At 37.9% G+C, this 22599-nt stretch overlaps 1 protein-coding gene across 3 annotated transcripts in view; it reads right to left on the bottom strand.

Annotated features, from left to right (window-relative positions):
- The window catches only part of AGTR1 (angiotensin II receptor type 1), a 44087-nt gene that overhangs the window by 3673 nt on the left and 17815 nt on the right, over positions 1-22599 (bottom strand). For 2 of the 3 annotated variants that reach the window (XM_068546065.1, XM_068546066.1), the window contains exon 3: positions 12272-12420. The exons of the other annotated variant lie outside the window; for it this stretch is intronic. The gene's annotated coding sequence lies outside the window, so the exon portion shown is untranslated. The remainder of the gene's footprint in view (positions 1-12271; positions 12421-22599) is intronic. 3 annotated transcript variants of the gene reach the window in all.

The following is a 22599-nucleotide window of genomic DNA, read 5'->3' as shown; positions in this document are numbered from 1 at the left end:
CATTTTCCTGGAAGCAGATGATAAGTGTCTGATAAATAAGAGAGCAAGTAGACAAATGAATGAGTGAATATTATATAACTGAAAGCTACAAGTAGAGAGTATGAGACTAATTTCTAGGGGCCAATGAAATCAATTTACATTCTGCTCCCAAAGAATCTGACAGAAAATACTCAGTGTCAACCTGGGCTTCACCTTGGATAACAAGCCAAAACCCAAACCCAAATCTAATCCTAAACCAAACCAAACTGACCAAAAAAACCCTTGGCACTTTTAGAAATCTGTAGTTTACAAAACAGAAGAAGATAAAAATAAGGAATAACTTAGTAGAAACTAGGGCTAGGCTCTCAGGAAGGTTTGACCTACTTCTTCCTCACCCAGAAGGATTTCTCTACACTTTCCTGATTTTTTCAGTTTTTAAAAAAGTCATAATTACTGAAATTATGCCAATTTAAAAGTAGAAATTCATTTTAGGTAAACAAATATTCTCTATTAAAAATTAAATGCTTCTTAAAAAGCTTATGAGCTAGCAGTCATTTATACCTTAAAGTGGATTCATTTACTTATTTGCTCTCCTTCTGACATCTAGTTGTGATAAGTTGGATTTTGCCTAGGAAAAACTTGGAAATGTCAAGGTTAAAGAATCTCAAAGATTAAAAGTGGCCTGGGTTGAACTGAAAATAGGGCAGAGTTAAATATTTGTTTCAGTTTGGGCATAAGAGCACTAAACGTTAGGAAGGAATAAACTGGATTCATTAGGATTCCTTGGGTGCCCTGAGCTTGGGTGCACAAGAGTAGGGGGGGGACTCTCTTTCCTCTCTTGACCTCACTTTGAGGGCACACAACTCTTGCTGGTCCCATTTTTTGTCTAGAGGGGGTAGAACTTTATTGACTAGGCTGGAACTATAACCATCATTTATAAAAGAATTTCAGTGGAAAAATTTGCATTTGAAAGGACCCATTTATAAACACGGTTTTGGACTCCAATTCCTTCACATTCTGAGGTCAGCCTTTTCTTAAGTTTCCATCGATTCATATTGACTAATATTTAAAATGTAAAAAGGTTGCTCTGAACAACTAGGGAAACATCCCTGGAAGTTTGAATGAGGTATGTATTATTTTAATGAGTATATTATTTGAGAAACTCTGGGCATAGCATTGAATATACTAACTGGAAGGACATTTTATATAAATGTTTATATAAGTAATGACCGAAACTTCCTATCTAGTAAGGCGTTGGGGAGAGGAATTTCAGGGGATGAAAATAGCAGGAGCAAGTACAAGAAAGCAGAAACGCAAATAGTGCATTCAGCAGGCAGTCATCCATTCGTCCCATATTCACTAAACACCTACTATGTGCTGGGGTCAGGGGTGCAAAGTGAATAAAGCCACAGTCCTTCTCCTGCTTTGGATGATTTGAGTCTAGCTGGGGGAACAGGAGCCGTAAAGCCAAAATTATCTCCAGTGTGTTGAATACTATACCATACCAGAGGCATGTGGAAAGTTCTGTATTTTTCACTGACCCAGCTTGATGGTGGGAATGTCCAGGAGTTAATCAGGCACATTTCCCAGAGATGGCAGTTGGACTTTGGAGGATGTATGGGAAACAGAGTGGTTAGAAGTTAAAGGCAACCAATCTGGCCGGCTAAGGTCGAATAGAGATTTCGTTATCGCTTGAACTTTTCTCTCCTTATAAATGTCTGCAGCTTCATCTATGGGAAACTGCTCCTGTAAATTTACAGATAGTGTACAACCTCCCAGGCAGGGGTGTGGGGTCTGAATGTGTACTGGATGGGAGGGTGACACAGGCCACACTGGTAGGTAAGAAGTATTGTTCTCTTAGTCTGCACTGTTGCCACTCATAGGCTTCCCTAGAGAAACTTGGTTCTTGAGAAAGAGAGAAAATGGAACTCTTATGATTGGAGTCACCTTAGATTGATGACAAATAAGTGGTAAAGAGTAGGCTGTTTTTCTCTTTGAAGCTTGGAAGTGTGCTGTTTTGGTGAGCAGCTGAAGGAGAGAGAGATGTGATCTCCCAGGACACCAAACTTTTGAGTCCCAGAAAGCAGCTACTTTTCTGTTTCATCTTGCTTCTTCTTCCAGTAGGGTTATAGGCAGGTAGGAAACTGATTAAAAACACAGGAGGATCCACCTCTCTCTATTTCTGGGTCTCACCGTAGCTTTTACTCAGGCTCTGTGGTTTACATGAATTCCACAACATCATTTCCTCTTGGGGTAAAGAAGATGGAATTTGGAGTCAAAATGCTTGTAATGGAATCTTCCTTTACCACTGACAAATCTGTGTGGCTCTGGATAAGTCACCCAGTTTTTCTCTGAACATAAGCCTCAGTTTCCTCATCTGTAAGAAATGGGAGCAATGATTCTTACTGCACTTAATTATTGTAGTAATTAAATGCAATAACTTGAAAGCGCTGGGCCTATCTTTCAAATAGTAAGTGTTTAATAAATGTGTTTTATTTGAATCTTTACTATTATTTTTTTGAATGCAAGGCAAGTGCTGACTCAGCCATGGATCAAAAAAGCATGAGAGATTTAAAAAAAAGGTTTATCATTGGTAAGCTCTTTCTCTTGCCATTAAAAGGCTAAAAATACCAAGCTGTTTTTCTTTCAAAGTATGAGTAAAAAATAATCTTAAGCAGATGAATAAATTTGCCCTGAGTCAGGTGGGAACTTTCAGTCTGCTACAAACACAAGGTTGGTTCATGGTGGCCACACCACATTTATCTACTGCTTGCTTTAGTAGGAGTTACCTTTCATTCCTTGACACCTTCCCTGGTTCTTAAAAACAAACCTAAGAAAGAAGATTTTCTTTTTTCTTTTTTTTTTAATTCTAAGAATATTTCCCCAAGACTTTTGATTAGAATATTAATACCTCCTTAAGCTTTTAGGCAAGCCAAAACCAATCAATTAAATTGTTCATCACAAGCTCCTTTTTTAATGAGTTTGCAATCTGAAGAAAAAAAAAATACCCCGAAGTTTCCTATGATAATAAAGAGAGAACTAAACGACCAAATAATTATATTTTAGGATAATCTATCAAAGTATGTTTCTTTTTTAAAAATTTCTATTTAATTTTATTATCTCCTTTTATTTATTTTTTAAAATATTTATTTATTTGGTTGTACCGGGTCTTAGTTGCAGCAGGCGGGCTCCTTAGTTTTGCTCCGGGGCTCCTTAGTTGTGGCATGTGAACTCTCAGCTGCGGCATGCACGTGGGATCTAGTTCCCTGCCCAGGGATCGAACCCAGGCCCCCTGCATTGGGAGCACGGAGTCTTAACCACTGTGCCCCAAAGTATCTTTCTTAAATATCAAAAAGAGTAGGCCAGTGTTTGTTATTTGCCTGTAGTGCTGGACAGCTCAATACACCATCCTGTTCGAAAGGCATTCTCTTTATTGCTCCTATCTTATAATTCAGACATTAGAAAGCAACTGTTTCTGCTCCTGTGTGTTTTTCCCCCAGTAATGAATGAGGCATTCTACAGGGAACAACTGTTAGTATCCATTTGTGAATTCATTGAATCATAGAAGTTGGCATTCAAATTTTTAGGGTTTCTACTTGTTTCTTTTTCAAATCCACTTGTTCTTATTTCTTAACCTTCTGTTCTTATTTTATGGGGTCTATTTCTACCCTTATCTCCTTAACCATTTTGAACATCTGTATGTGAAGAGCCCCTATCCAATTGCTTTACTATTTGTAGTTCTTCAGGTCTAAATTCTATTTGCTTCATCTATAGACGCTCTTTCTTGGCATTTGCTTTCATCTTAGGTTTCATAATCTTTGCGAGTTAATCTCTAGTGGGAATTAACTTCTTTAGGAGGCCTGAGTGGATGGCAGTGGTGGTAAAATTTCTGCTTGGGCATAAAACACTCACTTGATCTGGAAAAGCTTTTAATGCCGATTCTTAGCCTAGTTTCCAACCCCTTACTTTGCAGATACTGCAGATTAGGCCCTCTACCCATTCTCAAATTTTTGCTGGTCTACAGAAGTTATCTTAGTCTTTGGTCACAATGGGCAGTAATTTTCCAGTCCTGGCTTTAACCAGGAAACCCAGTTTCTGTTGCCTTCAGTACATGAGCTTAATGGTCTTTACTTCCATTCTGATAAAGTCATTAGAACTTTATCTCAGCTGTGTATCTGGTGTTGGTTCTTCTCTGGCCCCTGTGGTCTCAATTCTTATTCGGAGCTGTAATGTGATATTTTATGTATTTAGAGAAAAAAGGTAATATCCATGATTGCTTAATCCATTATCTTCATCTTGACTGGAAGTTGCCCTACACATTATTTGGTGATAATAGTTAAGTTGCTTGGATCCAATAAGCTTTGAAATATAGTCTTGTCCCTCTTCTTGCTCTCCCTGCCCCATCCTGCCCTTTGATGAAGCATCCAGGCCTTTCTGGGTGACACTCTCCTCCAGGCTGATAATCCTGGCAGCCATGAAGAAGGGAGCGTGGCAAAGAGCCTGCATCATAAGGCAAGTGACCAGAATTACTCTCAAGTCAGATCCACAGGAGAATGCAGTGCTTTTGGTCAGCAGTCCCAGCCTAACTTCTCTATGTTAAATACTTTTGTTGATTTTGTTTGCCTCTGCAATTCCCAGATGAATCTTTCTCTTAATACAAAAGATATTTTATTAAAATTATTAATGCCATACTAATTACATACTTAAGATTCAATCTCTTCAAACTTAATGAATGCAAGTGTGGTATGTCTAAGTGGTAAGTAGTGGTGTCTGGCCCTCTTCCTAAGTCAATATCATCCACCATGGCCTGCCCTCACAAGAAATGAAAACAGTGCAAGCTACTTTTTTATTTCTGCTCATACCATATGTAACCAACTGTGGTGATGGTGGTTAAATATCCTGTCATCCTCAACCAGTCCTCCCCTTTGCTTTGTCCAAAACAGCCCAAGAACCTAAAGAACTCAGCTTTAAGAAAGGAAATTCTGAAGTTCCTTCCAAGTTAGGGTATAAATTTCAAGGAAAGTAAAATGTTCATCCTAAATTTTTGCTTCTTGGAAATTATTCAATACTTTAATATCTAATAATATAACATTAAACTACAATTAAATTTCTCTCCACTCGAGAAGCTCCAATTTATCATAAATTATAGTTTAAACAAGTCGGTTGTGATGAATATCCCAAGCTCCCCAAACAACTCTCTTCATTCCTATGGTATTTCCTCCCACTCTTGTCTATCCTAAACTCTTGGCTATTTCTGTAGTATGATTTTTTTTTTTTTTAATTTCAGAAAGGAAAGATAGGGATGAAAGATATGTGATTAAGTCTAATCAGGTGCTTAATAATCGTCCTTTGACACACTGGTGTTAGAAGAAAATATTCTTCTTATGTTAAATATGGAAGGCAATGGAAGGTTTTCCAGTGAGCTTAGAAAGAGTAGTGTTCCAGAGACTAGGAGAAAAGGAAAATAACATCTAACTTGGAAGAAAGCTTGTATATACATGAACCCCTGTCCTTTATTACTTCCGACTTTCTCAAACTTATGGACTCATAGAATCTCCCTGAGGGAATCATAACCACATTTCGAAAGATCAGTATCTTGGCCATCAAGGTGGAGGAAACCTCATTTTTAATATATGGCTTTCGGAGACTGTTTACAAGCTTTTCTTTTTCTAAAGATGAAAAAGGCAGCTCCTAGGTGGGCATCTCAGTCAACAACAGCTGCTTTATCCAACTTGTGAACAAAAGCCCAGATTTCATCTGTGAAGCCACTCCACATTTGCTTCTTTGAGACTTTAAATCAGGAGCAGACACTGCTTATTTCATTTCAAATTCCACTTTAAGGGGTATGAGGAAAGTTATTGGGAAGGAAAGGATGCACTAATTAATTTATACCCTTAAGAAATGATGATAATATTATAGAATTTATATGTATTATGAGTTTTATGTTAGAGGTTATGGCATATAACCATATATGGCATATGACATGGCAATTCATTTCAGATTAAAGTTTTTAATGTTATGCAAATCAGATAACCATAAATTTTAAATGAAGCTAGAAGGATTAAATATTCAGTATATTGTACATGTTTCCCCAAATTACCCAGTGTCCTAACTGAAGCAGAAATATTCTTTGGATGATAGTCTACAAATTGGTCCTGCACAATGTGTAAGGAGACTTGGGTTCTAGATAGTCTACAAATTGGTCCTGCACAATGTGTAAGGAGACTTGGGTTCTAATTTTGGCTTTCCCACTCACTAGCAAGGTGACCTTGAACCAGTCACTTAGCTTCTCTAGGTTTCTCTATCGTCAGGGAGCTGGTACATGCTTCAGAAAATCTCCTGAAACACTGAAATTTCATAATCTCTCTTCCGAATAGGTATACATCTTTTGTATACAATATACAAAAGATATATATTAGGTAGATATACAAAAGGTATACAATAATGGCTCGACAAGTAGAAATTACCCAATAAATCATTAAGTCAGCCAGCTATTTGTTTATCTATTGATACAGATATTATTAGTGTCACAATGATTTAATAACATTCTGTAATTAAATATAAAAACTCTCTTTTATTAACAATGAAATGAAAAGAATTTTACCTTTTACTGAAGATGAATAAAGAAACTCTACTTAAGATCATTATGTTTTAGTGACAGTGAGTTCCCCCCGCCCCATTTTTTAGATTAAGCATCTATTAACCCAAAGACATGTTACCCCAGCAGAGCATTTGGATAGCTGGTTGTGACTCCAGGTTGATGAGGTCAAGATTATAGGTTTGGACCCGATCTAGACTAGCTGTTTTCACTCCATTTATGGTCAAAGACTATGAGCCTCTCAGGCATCCCTTGTGTTATTCACTGGCAATTCCAGGTGAAAGGGTAAAGACAGATTGATTCATGGCTGCAAGTCAAAATTAAAAGTATGCCCTGCAGTGAGGGAGTCAAGATTATATCATCCTATGAAAAAGGTGGCACAATATGTTATTGTTAAAATAACTTATTCAAAACGAACCTATTCTCAGATTCTCTGTGGGGAAAATACAACTTTTTAAAGTTTAGCATATACTCAAAGTGGTTCAGTTGCCCAGATAAAACATAGAGGTGAGGGCAGAGGAACCTCACAGTAATATACTATTTAGAATAATACTTCAGAGTATTATATTGTCAGTGTTTTGATGAGCTAAATGGACTTTTGTGCCAAGAAAATGAATTCTGTAAGGGTAATGTCCATTTGATTTTTATCACAGAGTTACATTTTTTTTCAAATACAGTTTTGTATGCTACTTTTCATTTTATTTTTTACATTAAAATGTCATAAAAATGGAGAGATGGTAGAATGGTTTGACAGAGAAAGCGCTGGAATAGAGTCCCGTCCAAGGGCTTGTTTTGTCACTAAAATCATACATAGGTAATTTAATCTCTTATCCCTTAAATATTACAAAGTATTTAGAATGGGAATACCAATACCTGTTCTCACCTCTATTTCATAGATTGTTAAAGTTAAAAAGTGAGGTCTTTGGAAGGTCTGGAGGCACTTTGAAAACATAAGCTTTCTATAATGCAAGGATAAATGAAATGAACTTCATGAAAGAAAACTCAGAACTTCAAAAGATTAATGGAATTTTTTCATTCAGAAATTCAGCAGAAATATTTTTGATTATTGTAATCTAATGCTTTTACTTCAAGAATTATAACAGGGTACTTGATTAATGTTGAAAGGTAAAATGATACGATACTGTATAGCTTCTACATTTGCACTGTAGCAGCAAATGTTTGTGTACGACATGGGACCCTCAGGCTAAATCTGATTGACAGATATATTTTCTTTGGCCCCCAAAGTGTTCATAGCTTTTGGGATTTGAATACTCTGTGGTTCACTAATCCCCACCATTCTCTATTTTCTGATTCTTTAGGTCAGTGCTGTTCAAAAGAAATATAATGTGAGCCACATATGTAATTAAACATTTTCTAGCAGCCACATTAAAAAATAAAAAGGAACAGGTGACATTAATTTTGGTAATATATTTTATTTAACCCAATATACCCAAAATATTGTCATTTCAACATGTAATCAATATAACAATTATTGAGATATTTTACTTTTTTTTTTTTTTTTTGTACCAAGTCTTCAAAAGCCAGAGTATAGTTAGTTGCCAGCACCTCTGGGTTGAAACTAGCCACACTTCAAGTGCTCAGTCACCTCTCGGGGCAGCCCGCTGAACTGGACAGCACAGCGTACGTGCTTCCCTCACGTAAGTCACCCACCTAGCCCTTCTAGCAAAGGTGCTGAAAGTGTGGTCCCTGGAACTGCAGCATCGCCATCGCCTGGGGATTCCCTGGGAATGCACATCTTAGGCCTCACCGCAGACCTACTGAATTAGAAGCCCTGTGGGTGAGGTCCAACAAAATTGTAATGAGCCCTCCAGGTGATTCTGATGCACGCTACCATTTAAAAACCACTGCCCTACTGGCATCTTCGTTGGTAACCCTTGCTTATGTGCTCTGTGCCCGTCATGATTCATAGGCAAAACCAAATACAACAAACAACCAAAGTGCCATCAGCTAAAATGTTTTCATTTGGCCCCTTTGAGGCATTAAAACCTGAAGAAATAGGACAAATTCCTAGATGCAGCTTGAGAATTACACATTAAACTGTGTATTTCTTTTAAACATTCAGGACTGGAGTAGCCAAGGGGAGCCGAACAGGAGTCATCTAGTCAAATAACCCTTGCACCTACTCCTAGATGTCTGGAATTTCTTTAACTGGGGTGGGGTGGACGATACTCACATCTATACCCCCATTAGAACCAAGATCTACCTGCAGGAGAAGACACACTGACTCAGGTGAGAGCCAGAGTTAAGGTCGTGGAAGAGCATGGTGCTGGGAACCAAAGACCTGAATCAAGTACACGATTTACCTCTTATGAGCTATGAAGTTTTTAGCTTTTCACCAAACCTATGACTCATCTTATTCGTCTGGAAAATAATGATAACGAAGTTCATGATAATGATGAAGTAAAAAAATATCTGTCCAGTCTGGCTCACAATACCATTGTGAACATCAGATGAGATCATGTATGTGGAGATGCTATGAGATCCTGTAGCTTTAAGACTTTTGTTAGTGTTATTAAAATCCACTGTGGTGTAAATGACCAATTTTTCCCTTGCAAGCAAATATGGGTAAGAAGGATTGGAAAACTCCATGTGATTCTGGAAGGAGAAGAAGCTAAAGGACCAGAAAGAGGTGGAAAGGCTCAGAGAGGGGCCTGAAGGCACTGCTAATGAGCTTCTTGACCAGAGAGTTTTTCCAGCTGTCATCACGCTCTTGAATACCTATATAATTTTAAAATATAAATTATAATGATACTACGCCACTGATTTTAATAAAAAAAAGTTTAGACCATTCTATCTCCCATTATTTACCTCTCCATTCATTTCTATGTGGGGCTACTTGTGTTCTCTAATTAATCATCCTGTGATAAGAGGCACGGATGCTGGGCCAATAAAAGGTAAACAACACTTTGCCAACTGAAAAATACGATGAGACACCAGTGACTGCTGCTTCCTGTGAAAACTTCATTAGCAATAAATGAGTTACCAGATGTCACCTATCAGATTTGAAATTAAAATATATTCCCAGTATTTGTGTGTAGTCTGAGCAGGACAAAAAAAATGAACTCTTTCCAAGAGAGCTGCATAAGATAATGCACCTCTTTGCCTTCGATTGTGTTTCTCCTCTAAATGTAGAATAAATGCATCCCTTGGTTTGTACAGGGGAAATATAGCATTTCTGCATACAAGGGTTATGCAGTGAAGCGGCACATTACTCATACAGCAGCAGCTCTTTAAGGACAAGGTGAATGTTTTCAAACATTCTGTGCCACACCAAGACCACCATCTCCTCTTGTTTTTAACTTTGCCATAGCAATTTCTGTCTTTTCTCACCTTCACTTTCAACAAGCAATTCCTGCTTTTATTACCAACAATAAAACAGTTCAACTAAGCAACTGTCAACGTTGACTCCATTTTTCCCCCATTAGTGCTTCCTTTTTTTTCATGAGATATGAAACCTCTCCTCTTGTTCTTCTGGCCGGCTAAGCCGACTGTGTTCTGGTCCTCAAAGTCACGAGCCTCTGATCGGAAAGCATCTGTGGTTAAGGAGGAAGTCCCACAGTAGGATATCGGACAGCACGCTTTCACTTGAGCCAGCAGAAATTTCAAATGATAAGCCAGTGTGGTAGAAATATCTAACACTCTCTAGTTTTTATAAACAAGTTTTTTGGCAGAGGAAGGCCCATGTTCCTTTGCAATTTCAAAATCTCCACGGTTTTTTGGTTCCAACTAAAGACCACGACTGTTCAAAACTGTTTATTTCTTTTCCTCCCTAGTTTATTTTTGTTCTTATCTCTTGTGAGATAGGTGAAACTTATAAATCAAATTAAGAGGGTGAACTTAATCACCCTCACTCTCAAAAAATATTTACACAGAATTTCTTTACACAAAGAAATTCCCCAAAGCACTTAAAAGCTTATTTCTGGGTCATTTACTACTCATCAGGTGCTGGGGATGCAGGATCTACTGCCCTTTGACCTTCACATAAAGGAAGCCAGAACATCTTTGAAATAATTAGCTACGTCAATGGGGAAAATGTCAATTTAAACTTTTTAGCTGCATAACTTCAGCACAAAGTGACACACAAGTGACACACTTATAAACTTATTGTTTTATACTCTTCTGTGCTTCAGCTGGTATCTGATTCACATGGAGGACTTATAATAATAGTGGCTTAATATTAACAAAAGGAACATTTGTGATTAATTGAATGCTTACTATATGCCAAGTATTGTGCTAATCGCTGTCACCTCTGTAAGAGCCCTGTTATGAACTGAACTGTGTCCCCCCCCAACCCCAAATTCATACATTGAAGCCTAAATCCTCAATGTGGCTATATTTGGAGATAGGGCCTTTAAAGAGGTAATTAAGGTTAAATGAGGTCACAGGGTTGGGGCCCTAATCCAGTAGGATTGGTGGCCTTATTAGGGGACGACACACCAGGAATGTGCTTGCACAGAGGAAAAACCATGTGAAGACAGTGAGAAGGTGGCTGTCTTCGAGTGAAAAAGAAAGGTCTCACCAGAAACCAACCCTGCTGGCAACTTGATCTTGAACTTCTAGCCTCCAGAACTGTGAGAAAATAAATTTCTATTGTTATTTTGTTATGGCAGTCCTAGCCAACTAATACAAGACCTATGAGGGAAGGCACCATTATTCCCACTCTTCAGATGAGGAAACTGAGGCTTAGAGAGCAGGTCCTTACATTTCTGACGTTCTAAAGTTTCAAGGTTCAGTTCTTTTTTTTTTTTTTTTTTTTTTGGTAAGGTCATCTCTTTATACTCTGGTTAAGCGCTTCTCAATTGGGTAATTTTGCCCTTCAGGGACATTTTGCAATGTCTGGAGACATTTTTGGTTCCTATAACAAGGGGAAAGGGAGGAGGGGGTTTTACTAGCGTCTAGTGGGTAGAGACCAAAGATACTGCTAATCGTCTTACAAGGCACAGGATAGACCCCTGCAGCAGCAAAGAATTATCTAGTCTAAGATGTCAGTGGTACTGTTGTTGAGAAATCTTTCTGGTCTGGACTTTGATTTTTCCCCTTTCAGTTCTTGATAACCTGTAGTTCTTATCTTTTGTGGAATAAGTTAACTATACACTCTGTTTTGTTGGTGGTATTATATTCATATCTCCCCAGGGAAACTATAGATCCCTCAAAAGATAAAATTCTGTCAGGTAGCCTTTAAATGTTCAAGGTCATGCTGAATACTTAGTAGGGGCTCTAAAATTGTGAGTTGACTAAATATCTGTTTTGTCAGATCATTCTAGAAATTATCCTCTCTAAGTATTTTCCAGAATTCTAGGATTCTGTACAAGAACAATGGAAGAGAGAATTTGAGCTTAGACTCATTATAAGGGCTTCTAAGGATCTGATGGCTCTTATAGTAACTCCAAGGTTGCCTCTGGAGGAAGGCAGCCACCAGGTCCGGAAGTCAAACCCTGCCCTCTGGTGGCATCACTGCCATAGGCAACTGCTGTGTCAATCTGAGTCATTAATGTCTGAACTGACTGTACAATATTTGAATGTAAGTTCATCTTTGCATTCACATTAGGCTTTTTTTCTGCGTGGATCAACACATTGAATGTAGCCTGTCATCAAGGCTCTAATGAGAACTAAACCAAGTAGAGAAAAGTAAGAGAGGGATAAACATACCTAGTTAGAGAGGGATAAACATACCTAGTTTAATGTTTGATAATCTCTCCAAGTTTGTCAACCAAAGAGTTTCAGTTACTTAGTTTGAGTCTCTGTTACTTGTCTCCTCTGCCCAACTGCTTTACTGATCCATAAGGGCAATGAGTAGTTGTTTTTGTAGCCGAAGAACATTTCTGAAAAAAAAAAAAAAAAAAGGGTTTCTAAAGGACCAATATTAATAGAGTTCTATGACCAAAATTTTAATTGTTTATTGGTTCCTGTGGTATTTTCCCTACAAATTTCTTACTGACTAGTTCTAGAAGAAAAGCACCACTGTGTTTGAAATACCAGCTAAATCTGAGGAAATTATACTTCCCCTTTTCCCCATTGAGAACTCTATTCTCTCACTAGGAAAACACCGCTGTACTTCTTATCACAGATACAGCCTTTTCTGTATACTGATGCCAAATGGGTAACATTTGAGTGGGGCATTTGAAGTTGTGATATGCAACTCCATGGGAGACAAACAAGGTCATTCAGAAGGTCTTTTCATTGAGAACATCAGAGCTTTCAAAAGACTCAGGCAGCCTTTCCTGGATAATTGGGATAAAACTGAAATAAAGAAAAAGCCCATAAGGTTCAAAAATAAGCAATCAGATGGAAACACTCAGAATTAGGAAGTAAAAGATATGGTAAATGCTGATGCTGAATCTTAATATATAAAACCAATAGTGGTGAGTAAAAAAGCAACATAATTTAAGAAGTTGAAGAGTAGAAATCAGTTGATTGCAGGGTTTAACAGAGGGAAAAAAAAGACTGAGAACAAACAGTAGTCTGGAACTGGGGGGTGGAGGACTTGGCGGCTTTTTCTTTGCCATTCTAGAAATTGAGACCTTAGGCAAATCATTAAACCTTCATTGGACCTTGCTCTGACCAACGGGAACGAGATGCTAAAGCCTCTACTTCGCCTTTGTAAGAATGTTGTAAGATTCTGTGTTTAAAATAATTTCCTCAAAAGATAATTTATTATACTCATTCAGTGTGAACAGACTATATACCATAAAAACAAGTTTAATATATGGCTGAAGTGGAAAGCTAATCTATTTATCAAGAGGCATATATTCAGTACTTAGAATTTTAAAAGGGAACATTCATTTAATTAACGTTAGCAGAGCCTGGTGGCTGGCAGGCATCATGGGAAACAAACCGTAAGCTTTGCGGTCACAAAGGTAAGATCCTGGCTCGACCTCTGACTAATCTTGTAACTGGCTAATTTACTTATCCTCATTGAGCCTTAGTGTCCTTATCTTTTAAAACAGGATAAAAACTTGCTGTTAACATGAGGGGTTAAATACAACATGGGGGAAAAAAGATTGCCATGTATTAAACACTAAATAAATATTATCTATTTTTACTATCATTTTATATATTTTCAATATATATTCATATGTCCCCACCAAATACTAAGTGAATTACCCCATAAATTTATATATATGTATAAGTTGTCACATTATTACACATGGCCAAGAAACAGATTGGAATGATGTTAGAGCTCTGTCAACACAATACAGTATGGTGATACAATTTGTTGTTAATCCCATAAAGCAATGTAAAGGATCCAGGAAGGATCCATTTTTAAAAGAAGTGAAAGTATGAACACCTAAAGTGCAGATGATTTTAAGAGTACTTTAAGCTGGAGGGGGAAAAATACCATACTATAGACCTTTGGTGGATGAAGCATACCTAAACTAATTAAATGGCAAAAATTTCCTTCAAAGCGTAGGATTCAGAGAAAAAAATATCTTTGCCAACAGCCCCCCTAGTATTCATATAAGTCTCTTCCTTGAATTATCTGACTTAACATGTGGTAATTGTTGTTTTTTAATATGACTTCATGAGATTCACTTTCTAATAATCATAAAACACTGTATTATTTCTGGTAACATTTTTGATATGACTTTATTACTATATAAAATAATGGAAAAACAAATTAGGCTAAATATTTTTGTACTCAGAATAGAGCAGGCAGATTTGTGAAGTTCATTAGAACTTTGTGAGAATAACATAACATGCTAATAATTTTGGATATGAAGAGGTTCTAATCCAGAGAAAATATGTTTAGGAATCAGTCTGTTTCAGTAGGCATTGTTATATGCATGCCAATGATCCGCTTAAAAGCCATTCTCTAGATAAATAACATGGTTCATGTTACACCAACAAATTAAGATGTTCTCTTTACAGAAAAAGTCATTCTGTAACTATGGACTTTCGATTTAGGTTTGGAGTGTAGCTTTATCTCAGTGTAGATCAGGAAGTCACAGAAATTTCTGCTATAGAAGGAAATTTAGGGGTCATATTTATTGCTTTTCTTCTTGAGAGAAATACAGGAATATATATGTACGCCCTTAGAGACACCAGGGGAGGCGGAGACAAGATGGTGGAGAGGAAGGACTTGAGCCCACCTCTTCTCACGAAAACACCAAGATCACAACAAACTGCTGAACAACCATTGACAAAAAAGACTGGAACCTACCAAAAAAGATATTCTACATCCAAAGACAAATAAGAAGCCACAACGAGACTGTAGGAAGGGCACATTCGCGATACAATCAAATTCCATACCCGCCGGGTGGGGTGGGTGACCTACAAACTATAATGTATGCCCTTTGTCCCTGTAAACATACACAATTACGATATTCTAAATGGGGTCTTGGTTGTCAGGCTACCCAAACAAAGTCTACGTTAGCCTAGAATGTAGTTGAAATATTATTCTCTACAGTCTTTTGCTTTTATTGAGGCAACTTGAGTCAGAGATTCATAACATTTTACTGCTGGAATGGGCCCTAGAAATTACATGCTTCAGGGTTCACATATTTAAATACTTATAGGGGCTGGGAGTAACAGAGATGGGTGAAGCGGGCATGGTGGTGGACACTTCCCCTTTCTCAGAGGAGGTGGGGATGGGGATTCTCAATTGTGCCAGTGGTGATCAGGGGAAGATACAGGCCGATTTTTTAAGATAAGCTGGAAATTTCAAATTTTACGTGGAATATCCTATTTTGAAACGTTTTCAACTAAAGCAAATGAAAAAAAAGCAACACTGCGTGGAAGTAAACAGAATTCTTTTGCAGATCGAATTTGGTCCAAGGGCTGCCAATTTACAACTCAGGATCCAGGCCAACCACCTAATTTTACAATTAAGAAAACAGACTTCAAGCCCCAGCAAGATGCTGCAGACCCCCATTCCAGTGTTTTTATATAATACACTAAATACTTGAAGTGTGTTGTTGTTAGACATCCCCCATTCCATTTCCACATTCAACAATAATCCATGACCAAGGAGTAGCAGGTAGTGGGAAAACAAAGAGATGTGATGGGATGAGGTATTACCCACCCCTGCTCTCATGAGACCAGCCTGGTGCAGAGTCTGAGAACTGTCTCAGAATGGCAGCCGGGACTGCACCTCCCTGCTTCTTTGATCTTGCCAGCAACTTATCTTTCCTTTTTCCTTTTTATATTTTGGTAAAGATACTGTTAATGTTTTCTAGAGCTGTTGTTGCATTTCACTACAGTGATGTCTCCATGTGGGTGAATACAGCACACAATCTGTGATATTTGGTTCTTGCACATTATTTTAACATTTATTCAAAAAGTATCATCCAGTGCCCAAAAGATGATCAGTAGTGAAAGGGCCTGATGCCATTTCATAGAGCCACAATGACCGCATGGCCCTGGTTATATAACTGGTGATGAGGTGAGATTTTAAAATATTTTCAGTAAGTGCTGAAAAATACTTATTCTTGAAAACTTCACTGTCAAGTAAAGTGTTTCTAAAGTGAACTGTGATGTTCCAAGCATGAAATTATCCACACATTTGTGTTGCAAGGCGACGTTTGTGTTTTTGATACTTTTTTTCTAAATTCATTCACTGCAGGTTTAGGAACACACACACACACACAAAATACATAGAATATATCTGCTGTTAAGTGGGTACATTGACTGAGGGAATTACACAGGATTAATACTGGATGAATATGGAGCATTTCTGATGAACAGTAATATTTGGCTGGCATATCCATTTCTTGGAATTCTAGCCCTAATAAAACTTCCTAGACAAGTAAATTGATTTTTTTTTAGCTTGGTTGGAAAAATAGTTTAATTCTCATGAGCATATTTTGAATCTTGTAAAAGAACAACATGTACATTTTGGTTAATTGCTTCATTGGCTGGAAGAACACAGTTCGTGATTTTATACATAGTGCCTTGGATGGGAAGGGTGGGGAGCTTCAAAAGTATCAATACTAACTTCCATTTGAATTGTACGTTGAGTGAAGAGAACAAATTTCATGCCGTTTCAAACTGTAGAGTTTTCAAGTGAGATGGAAAATCGAGATGGAACATGGCGGTCTGATAACGTAAACTTTCTTATAATTCAGAAGGTGCCACGTTGAGGACTGCTGGCAGCTACTCTACTGAGGAGTCCATATGCCAGAGTGGAGTGTCAGCCCACGGACAGTGGTGCCATCTGCCCCACGAGCCAGAGGAGGGCCTCGGGGGCGGGGGAGTCAAAGTGGGATGGGAAAGGGCGCATGTGGAGCCCTTCAGGAAGTCTGTTGTCTTCAGATGCTAAACCCCTCTTAAAAGGAAGTATTCATCTGGGAATTTCAGTATTAAGCAAGTAGTAAGCAGGAGGCCACTGGGATCAAACTCATGATCCAGGGAAGAATATGGTGGGGGCAGTGGAAGGAACATGGTCATAGTGTCTGAAGTCTTGCTTTGAGTTTTCAGCTCCAGAAATTCTATTTCAGACTTCTGAATAGTGTCCATGTCTCTTCAATATGTTCAGACTTTCCGCTAGCTTCTTGAACATATGGAATACAGTTATAGTCATCTAATGGCCTTGTAAACGAATTCTATCATCTGTGTCGTTACTAGGTCTGTTTCTATTAATTGATTTTTTTCTTTTTATGGATTTTATTTTCCTGCTTCTTTGCATGCCTGGTAATTTTTGAATGGAGGCTAAACACTGTGAACTTCACCTTGTTGGATACTGGATGTTTTTGTATTCCTATATAAATTCTCCAGCTTTGTTCTGGGAAGCAGTTAAATTACTTGCAAACAGTTTGATTCCTTCAGATCTGGCTTTTAAGCTTTGTTAGGTGGGACCAGAGAAGCATTTAGTCTAATTTTTTCCTATTCTTGAGGCAAAACCCTTCTGAATATGCTACCTGATGTTCCATGAATTATGAGTTTTACCCCTCTGGCTCGTGGGAACAACAACTGTTTTCTGGCTCTGGATGATCTCTGCGGAGTGTGCCCTCTAATCCTTTTGGGTGATTACTCACTCACATGCACTGAAACACAGGGGGCACCTTTCAGATTTCCATGCTCTTTCTTTGTTAAGCTCTCTAGTGTCTGGTACTCTGCTCTGTGAACTCTAGCTCCTTGCCTCTCTGGACCCCCAGCTCCATCTCCTCAGCTCAGGGAGACCTGGGAGCTCCTTCTGGATTATCCTTTCTGAGCCATGGCTTGGAACTTTCTCCAGGCAGTGATCTGGGGCTCACTTCATTTGTCTCCTATCCCTCAGAGACTACTGTCCTTTGCTGCCTGGTGTCCACTGTCTTGAAAATCATTGTTTCATATATATATATATATATATATATATATTCATATATATTCATATATATATTATGTATATATTCATATATATATATAATATTTTAGTAGTTGTTTTTGGTAAGACAGTAAATCTCTCTCACTCCATCTTGGCTGGAAGTAGAAGTCTCTGGGTTTGAGTTTGATCTACATCTTGTGTGCTATTTAATTTTGGAAGAATTACTTAGCTTCCTCCTCTTCTTTGTCTATTTATGAAATAGGGATAATAATATAATGATTAGGCAATGGAGTCATATAGAACATGTTATAGTCTACAAGATTAGGCAAAGGAGGGACTTTCTTGGTGGTCCAGTGGCTAAGACTCTGCACTCCCAATGCAGGGGACCTGGGCTCTATCCCTGGTCAGGGAACTAGATCCCACATGCTGCAGCTAAGAGTTCACATGCGGCAACTAAAGATCCCATGTGCCACAATGAAGATCCCATGTGCTGCAACTAAGACCCAGAGCAGCCAAATAAATAGATAAATATTAAAAAAAAAAAAGATTAGGCAAAGGAGCAGCCATACGTTGAGAGTGGACTTTAAAAAAAGACCTGCATGGGGTGCACCTCTTTCTCCCTCACAGAAATCACCCGAGCTCTTTTCTCTTGCCCAAACAGGGATACTTGCCTTATTTTTTTGCCCAGATACCAACTAATGACCCTGCCCTTTACCTTGTGGACCTGCTGATGAAGGGCCTATAAGCCAAAGGCCACTTGTCTCCTCTCAGAACCCATGGGGCAAAAAACAAGTTTATCTGAAACATTTTGCCAAAGCTACACTGCCACACAACTGTAGTACCTCAACAGAGTCTATGTGACTTGTGGTTAAAAAAATCGATTTTTTTCTTATTTACACCATAATTTAAAATAATCATGTTCACCAAATTCCTGTGAAGCAGAATGCATAATACTATTAATTGAGAACATCTGTGCACAATTATAAACAGAACTCATTCAGATTATAGTTGTACTTTAACATTTGAAAAGAAAGTGTTATTTTTTTATGGGAAAGATATCTTTCTTCTGCCATATTAAAATTCCAACTTACTAAAGTAGTAACGTGAGTGAAAAAATAATAAAATCGTATGGCTTTTTTTTATTACATGTTTATTTAGGCCAAACCAGTATGAGGCAGCTAGATTAATTACTTTTATACTGTTAAGTACTATACATAGTTAATTATTTCATCTAAGTCGTGTCTGAGCCAAATCTGTGAATTACTGTTCATGCAGGGCAATGATGATAATTTATGTACTCCCTCCATGCTACAGCCTGTTAATATACTAGTTTTGATTTGAAACTGGATGTTAAAAGTTTGCAAGAGGCTTTTCAAGACTAGCCCATGACATAAGTTCTAAAATTATGGATTTCAAAATTAAGCTTGATAACATGCCATGATAGGAACTTATTTAGATGATGGATTTTGTCTGAGAAATGTTCTTCCCATATTTTACTCTGATCTGTTGACTCTTAAGGGTTTCAGCTTGTGCTTTTTATTCTGCCTGATTTTACGATGTGGATATTACCTTGGGCCCTTAGTAGTTTTTCAGCATGCACAAAACCTGATCTCACCCACTCTCCCAGTATGGCTAATCAGGTATTTAATTGTGGTTACAAATGCCTAATTACTTCAAGTGCTAGAGAGGTGCTCACAACCACCATGAACTCACCAAACTAAACAGATGACACTGAATCCATTCTTAAAAATGTAAGATCAACTTTACAATACCAGGTTCCCAGAGATTTTTGTACATAGTCAAGTGAAAGAGAACTTTAAAAGTTATATAAAGTCAAAAATTAAATTTTGAGATGCCATTGAAGTAAAAAAGAAGAGAAAGATGAAGAAATGAGTGAAACACAAAGTGTAATAAAAAATTAGAGATGTTACAGCGTCTCCTCGCCGCTCCCGGCTGTGGTCCTGGATGCCAGCATTAGCATCACCTGGGAGCTTTCTAGTAAAGCAATCTCAGGCCCCATTCCACACCTACTGAGTCAGAATCTGAACGTCAACAAGATTCTGCAGGTGGTTTGTGTATCTATTCATGTTTGAGAAGCGCTGGTCTAGAGAGACATTTAATAATCACCGAAGCTTGTGCATGGATCCAATAGTTTGCCCCTCATAGAGATGGAGAACCACCCCAGTCACTGAGCCCCAGTCCAGTGGAGTGTGGCTGTCCCCATGGAGAGAACCTGGGAGAGGACAGGCAAGCAGTGGCTGTGTGAGAGGCTCTTGCATTTTCACGGGGAGCCCTTGGAGTTTAGAGGAAGGAGAGTCTCATTGAGGCAAAACTGTGTGCCAAGGAAAATAAAATCTACTTTTACATAACGCAAATATCTGCCAGCTCCATTCATATAACAAGTGAATTGGACGTTAATCTTTCAGAGGAAAACCAATACAGATCCAGACTTCTTGCTGGGACTTTGATGGGAGGAGTCCTTGCTTGTTTTGGGAGAATTGAGAGCACCTAAAAGGATGGAAAGTGCCCCATCTTCCCTTGCTGCACAGTATTACCTTTGTTTGATTTGTATGAACTATGTGAATTTTGCATTGTAATTGTAACTAGCAACAGTTTTTCCTCTTTAAAATGCAAGCACCTGATGCACAATTTCCTCTTCTTGCAGAGGCTTTCAGACTGTTCAACCACTAGAGGTCTGTATTACCTATTTTAAAAAATCATACCCAACTGGTTGAGACTTTCAGCTCTCAATTTCAACACCTATTTCTATGTTTTAAGATTTAAAATCCTTTAAAAACATAACACCAGGGAATAAAAATCACAACACTTTAGGAAATGAAGGAGAAAAGCTAATAGGGAACCCTTTCATTCAGAAGGGTACCAAGTCTTCCCTGCTCTGTCTAGGAGACAGTACACCTTCACGCTCAGAAACACGGAAATCAACGGCCAGTTACAATTCCAGGGGACAAATTTATTTTCTGTAAAATAGGTTTTCCCCCAACATATTTTAAGATCTCTGTGTTTTAACTTTAATTTTTAAAGCATTTATTTTCCTATTGCAACAAAAGAAAAGTTAAAGCAATGTAATTCTGTTTAGTTCTTAAAACACCAATTTGACTACTTCTATGAAGGTTTTTAAATAAGAATTTCTTGTTGATCCAAGATTAGACTAAAACTTCATGTTCTTTCAGGCTTACTTTATAAGGCTTTGCTGCAACTTTATAAACAAATGCATGAGCCTGGGCTTGCCTGATTAAAGCTGTAATAGTGGTGATGATTGCCAGTGGTAGCGACAGCAAGTGGTGTCTCCCAACTTTTCACTGGGTTCCATGTTTGCCGGGGATTTTTCACTAGCATAGCGCATTTGGGTCTGCCTTCTGCCCGCAGCAGCAAAGGCTCTGAGCCTTCCAGAAATCGAAAAAATGAGGTGTCCCATTTACTGCATACCTGATTAATAGTGATGAAATCTTTCCATAGCATTATAGAGCAGGCCTCCTAAAACACCACACACTCATATATGCACATACTTAAATGGAATTGTTGAAAATACTAGAGGTAAAAGACTGTAATTTACTGAGTATGTATTGCACCAGGGGTTTGGGATTTAGATGCTGGATTTTCATAGATGCTAATTACCCCCGAGTTTGGAGTAAGTGGCTACATTTGTTGCCAGGCAAGGTGTAAAGCTAAGTGGCTCCCTTCTTTTAAAAGGCATTATTGCATAATGTTCCTGGTCTGTAACACCTCCAGAATCATAAGCAGGTCTAGTGTGGCTTCTCTCTCAGTCTGTCACTTTATTAAAACACAACAATTTGCAAATGTTATTTAGCAGATCAGCTGAGTTCATTTCAAAGGCTAATATTTTACAGAAGGGAAAATAACCCATCCCAATCCTTTAAAAAAGTGTTTTCTATGTATTCTCAGGCAAACTGCCTAGTGTTTTATATAGATCTCAAAGCTAGGATTCAAGGATAATTTTAGTAATGTCTTACACCACTTGTCTATATAATCCAAATGATCAGTTCTACAGCAGAAGGAAACCAATTCACAGTGCAATAATTTGTATTACAGACCACATTATTTAAAGTAGTTAAGTTTTTCATTTCCTGTTGCATTTCTGCAAATGGCTGGTGGCATATGAATTAATTTTCTCACTGAAATGTGACAAAAATATCTGCTTTACCCAATCCTGAACATTACTTTCAGAGCTCCTGACTCTTCTACTATTATTCAAAATGATGCTAGCTTATACTTGCATCCAACGTCAGTATAAACCTATAATTAAATATTAGCACAGTGTTCGCCTGTATAGATACACGTAAAAAAAATGCTGCTAGTGTGGCAGTTAATCGAAAGAAAGGAAGATCTCAGGCTTTGAAGAATTTGATGGGTTACATCTGGGAGAGAAATGAGAACGAGGGCTTTGGAGTCAGCCCAAAATTCCAGTTCTTGTCCTGATATTGGTTAGCAAGATGGGCCCCTTAGACTCACTGTCTGTGAAAAAATGAAGCCAATAAGAAAACCTAGCTTGTAGTTTTGTTTTGTTTTGTTTTGTTTTTGTGAATTAAGTAAGAAAATGGAGATAAAGTCACTAACCCAGTGCCTGACCCAACTAAGTGTCCAATTAATAGATGTTAACTATTACATTCTCTTTGTGTCTGCATTTTAAAAAATAGCAATATAATACAATGGCAATAATCCTAGTTACTTTTTTGTTTTCAGGTTTACTGAGGTATACTTTATTTTATTTAATTTATTT

This window comes from Eschrichtius robustus, chromosome 6 (genome assembly GCF_028021215.1).
Source record: "Eschrichtius robustus isolate mEscRob2 chromosome 6, mEscRob2.pri, whole genome shotgun sequence".
Taxonomy (NCBI): domain Eukaryota; kingdom Metazoa; phylum Chordata; class Mammalia; order Artiodactyla; family Eschrichtiidae; genus Eschrichtius; species Eschrichtius robustus.
Note: the sequence above shows the minus strand (reverse complement) of the source record. Positions and strands in the feature narration are given on the sequence as shown.